At 34.2% G+C, this 5608-nt stretch overlaps 1 pseudogene; it reads right to left on the minus strand.

Moving 5' to 3' along the window:
- The window catches only part of LOC116898512, a 12648-nt pseudogene that overhangs the window by 3148 nt on the left and 3892 nt on the right, over window positions 1-5608 (minus strand).

Below are 5608 nucleotides of genomic sequence, written 5' to 3' on the forward strand. Positions count from 1 at the left end.
AAAAAAAAAAAAAAAAAAAAAAAAAGAATTTCATATACTCTTGGAAAACAGTCCAAGATTAGAGGCATTCCGAATACTTGTGAGTAAAAACCAAGAAAACAAAACAGCAGTCTTGTAACCTCAGGTTCTACAAAATCAATGTTCTTATAGTGCGATTTTGTTCCTCTTCTGATGTGTAGTGGATAAGAATGAGTTTATATCAGATTATTCATCACAACTGATTATTTTTATTTGTTTACATGCCTCTATGAAAAAAGATGATTTTGTCAAATGTGGCTTGTGTTCTTTACTCCTGTTAGTCTTCCTAACCCCTCACCATAAAAATTCTCTGTTGCTCTGAATAAAGTTGGCTTTGAATGCGATTTCGTCTGCCTCATTTTTAGGCTCCAGTTTCCCAGGTTAATACCACCAACTAGAAAATATCAGTCTAAAATAAATCTATGCAAAAATCATTTCATCAGGTTATTTTCAATCAAATAGAATAGTATATATCAAGTGTTTTTTTAAAGATTTTATTTATTCTTTGTATATGAGTAAAATGATGTGTCAGACACACCAGAATAGGGCATCAGACCCCATTACAGATGGTTGTGAGCCACCATGTGGGTGCTGGGAATTGAACTCAGGACCCCTGGAAGAGCAGTCAGTGCTCTTAACCACTGAGCCATCTCTCCAGCCCTAGATCAAGTGTTTATGATGGTGATTTATATACATTGAAACACTCTGAACATATGTATCATATCCGTGATTATTATTATGAGATGGGGGATTGCTTTTGGTGATTTGTAGTCTCATTAATAAAAAATATAAAAATAGACTCAAGTGGAAGCTCAATGTCAATTTTATTAAGGCTTTAAATAATATCACAACAAGGGGGCCGAACTGGGGATCTAAGCAGCTGCCCAGAGGAGGAAAATGGAGAAGAGAAGGAAATACAAAAAAGCCATGTACTTGAGTTAAACAAACATGGGGATCAGTAACAGGGTACTAATCAGCCGAAAGATGCAGAGGAGACGCTTCAGAGAAAAATTAAAAAATGTAAGTGAAAGAATTATTAGAAAAGAAATATAAAGAAGGAATTAAATAGTAATTCAGAAAAATGGGCAGACTTATAAAGTAACATGGCAGTACTCTGTAAGAGACTGTTTAGGATAGGAATACTGGAAGAAAAAGTCATTATTTCATTAAAAGGATGATTATTCGACCTATTAATTCAGCTTAATTTGAGGAAAGCCTACCTGAAAGCCCTTGGTGAGATGACGGACCTGATCCAAGAGGAGTTTAGGTCACCATTCAGGTCAATGATTCTATTCTCTTGATCAGAAAAGTTTATTTTAATTAATTATTTTTCCCCTTCTCACATTAATACTATTACTCCAATATACTTTGGTGTCTCACCTCCTGACCCTGGTCACACCATTTAGACTTAGAAGACAATATTAACAAATTCTATTGTTCAAGGATCCAAGAAAAAAAAATAAGGTTCTCATTTTTCTGTTCTAAGAGGTCTATAGTCTCAGCTGCAAGCACACGCACACACACACACACAAGGACACACACACACACGGACACACACACACACACACACACACACACACACCACAAGATGAGAGAGAGGGGCAGAAAGAGAGGGAGAGGTAGAGAAAGAAAGAGTTTTAAAAGTTTAGTGGGTACCATGCTAAAACAAGTTCACTCATGAGCCTCATAATGGAACTGAATGTAACAAAAATTAATGGGAAAAAAAGACACCACAACTATGAAATAGACCAAGGAAACATTTATTCTTGATAAGTCTTGATTCTTTTATGGCATGCCAGTGAAAGGTTGGAAATGTCAAGCTCCACAACCAAATATTACAGGTTAAATTTCACATTATACCACAAGAAAAATAAAATATGAGTAAACAGGATTCATCACAAAATGGGAAATATATTTAAAACATTACATTAATTGAGTAATTTCCTAGAATTCTCAAGAAAACAAGATTTTTAAAGGGCTTGCTGGGTTGTTTCTACAAAACAAATGCATGGCACTGGCCAGAATAGTTCAACAAACAAACAAATAGACAGAAAAACAACCATTCTTGTCTCTGGACAATAACCAAAGGAAAACAACACTTTGAAAAGTGCTTATTCCTTTATAAAATGTTATTGACATTGACACAATCTCTTTTGGTTGGTGTTCAATCATCAAAATGATACATTTACTGGCACAGGTTGATAAAAATAATTCTTTTATAACAAAAGTTTTGTTCTCGATAAAAACAGGTTATTTTGTTTAGAAAAACATAAACAAGGTAGAAAGCAACGATGGCTCAAGGCATGAGCTGCCAAAATTGTGATGTGCTTAAAAAGGGAGAAAACACGAGATGGCTAGATAACTCACATGAAGAACCTAAGATTGTCCTTTGGAAAATTAAGGGATATTTTGATAATTTTATGTTCTTAGTGGTAAAAGTGGAAAAATCTTACAAAGTTTGAAATGAATGAACAACATATTTCCTCTGATCACTGACTTATCAATATGTATAGAAATAATGTGATGTCTACAAAGGTAGACTCGAATATGAAAACAAATCCTTAAATTTTTGGCCAGATATATCAGAGGTTACACACTGTGGTGCATATCAATTTTGTAGTTTAACTGAATGTATATTTGCTCTATAAATTTTCAACCAGTATTAGACATTCTGAACTATGCAATGATAAAAAAATAAATGAAACATGTTTTATGTGACATAAAGATATAAATCTATAACTTCAGAGCAGAATAGTTAGAATTGTCATTAACACAATATTCTAAACCATCTACATCTTTGTAAAAGTCACTTCAAAAGTTAGTCATTTTAGTAAGGCATTGAAATGAATAACATAAACAATACTGTAATAAAATTATAATGACAATACAATATAATAAAATAATATAGAAAATTTTAGCTGAATTTCTATATTTTAGTGGCAAACAACAAAAAATGAATCAATTGTAAAATAATCATTCCATTTGGCATCAAGAACAAATAGTTATAAGTGCAGTTTGTATGTAGGAGTGAAAGACTTTATATGGTAAAATAAAATTTAATGTTCTGCTGCAAGATGCTGTCAGAGATTTTAGGACTCAGTGAAGGCATTTGTTTTCTCCAAATACATTTATAGATCATAAATCTGTAGATATTGTAGCAATCATTTGTCATCATGCCAAGTGATAGATACATCATAAATTTAAAGTGGAAAAGAAATGTATAGTATGGCCAATTTAATTTTGTAGAATAGCAATAACACTGATAGTCTTAAACATCCAATAGAAATATTTATTGTACAATAATAATATAATAATAATAAATCATGGTAAACTATATATATAATATCATGATGAAAGTATGTAGAAATAAGAACTCACAATAAAATGAGCTAATTTTCAGTGAAAGGATCATAATAAATGTGGATAGGTTTACTCATTGATAATTTTCATAAGTAATGAAAACAGGAAGAGAAGAAAGGGGATAAAAGAAGGTAGAAGAAACTGTATATAATTTTAAAAATTTATATAATTTATATAACCAAAAAGTCCAGAGATAAATTTAAAGGACTCAATGAATAGAAATAAATGCTAATAATAGCATGCTATGGACAGTGAAGATGTAGTGAAGGAAATGTAAAAATATTAATTCATTAATGATTAAAATTGCAATAGGGAATATAAAGAAAAATTGGCTTATTGAAAACACTGCAAAACAACCCACAAAGAACAACAATGCCAACCAACCAGAGCTTCTAAGGACTAAAACACTACCCAAAAACCATACATGAACTCACCCAGGGCTCCAACTGGGTATGTAGCAGAGAATAGCCTTGTTGGGGCACCAGTGGAAGGGGAAACCCTTGGTCCTGCCAAGGTTGGACTCCCCGTGTAGGGGAATATGGGGGGGGGGCAGTAAGGGGGATGGATGGTGGGAATACCTGAATGGGGGAGGGGAGGGATAGGGGCTTATGGACAGGAACCCAGGAAAGGGAATAACATTTGAAATGTAAGTAAAGAAATACATCTAATTAAAAAAAAAGAAAATTATACTTTGCATGTGGCTCTCTTTACAGATTAAGAGCATGATCAGAGGACCAGTAGGAAACTTAACAGCTTTGTCCCTCGTCAGGATTAACAAGAGCCGAAAAGAGCAGACAGAACATCTCAGAATGATTCGTTGGTGAAGTTATTTGCTCCTGAGTGAAAACCAATGCAATTCATGAACGATCACAGGCTCCTAAAACGTTTGCATCAACAGGATTTCTATCAGTTTGACTAATAGGGCCAACGGATAGCAGAAAACAGACGGGCAAACTAACCTGGTAAAACATGTAGCAAATTTTAAGAAAAGGGACAGATGCTACTAAGCAAACAAATGGCAGGAACAGGAGTTCAGATGATCATTCAATATCATGTCTTGGATTTGAAATAGAATTTTACTCCTTTTCTTTTCTCTTTTTTTTTTGTTTGTTTGTTTGTTTTGTTTTTCCCCAACAGCATTTGAGAAATGTTTCAATCTGTAACACCTCCTTACTCCCAATTCTTCTTTTTAAACCAAAGTGTTGAAGATTGTTTCTCAATGTCTGACCCCCACATTTAATTTGGGAGTGTAGAGAGTGAAAATTTTGTCCACGTTTCACAGCTCCACGGAAGGAAGGGAAGGTTTGCTCAGGAGCAGTATCTGTAATTCACCTAGAAATATCAACTCTTCTGTTTCTAGATGGCATTGATGAAGCTGAGGAGACTGAGGACTACTGAGAACTTTAAATATATTAGGAGTAGAAAATATTTTGCACTGGATAAATATAAAACTTTGGGGTCAGACAGTAGACTCTGGAGTTGTCCAAATTTTAAGTCATATCCCAAGGTCATCTTCCTAGAGTATTCCTATCCTACAAGCTACTTATCTCTCAATATAAAGATTTTCATACCTGTGATTCTTATCTGTTCTGTTCTAGAAATTAATAAAGTTATTTATTCCCCTTTGCAGTAAAACAGACTGTGCAGTAAGCTCATACCTTGGACCTGACATTGTTCATATCCTTGTTTGTCACTGGAAGCTGGCCATATGACGTGGTGCCTGCTCCATGACATGCAGCTGTCTAGTTCCTGCCTTGTCTATTGTGTCCAGTGAAATAATGTGGAACTAGCACTGTCTCATTTCCTAGTATTCATTGTTTCTCCCAGTCACCATAGCTACTAATGCCCATAAGGATAGTATGATTCCTGTTCTTCAAACATGGCTCCAGTCAGCACTTAAGGAACAGCTCTGACTAGAGAATGCCATTCACTAGAGAGGTGTAGTAGACATGGACATTCAACATTAGCTCGTTGTAATGCTAGCTGGACTCATGGTTTTAGTGTATAAGATTAGAAATCTCTCTCTCTTTCTCTCTCTCTCTCTCTCTCTCTCTCTCTCTCTCTCTCCATTTCTTGCAAAATACAACAAGTACAAACACAAAGATAGAATCCCATATTTGAATATCATTTTGAAGATATTTTAGCAAACAGTAATGATAGACACAATTATTCTCTTGCAAATGAAGAAAACATTTACTTAATATGTCTCAAGACTTTGAGAAATCAATAA

The sequence above is a fragment of the Rattus rattus genome, chromosome 4 (genome assembly GCF_011064425.1).
Source record: "Rattus rattus isolate New Zealand chromosome 4, Rrattus_CSIRO_v1, whole genome shotgun sequence".
Taxonomy (NCBI): Eukaryota; Metazoa; Chordata; class Mammalia; order Rodentia; family Muridae; genus Rattus; species Rattus rattus.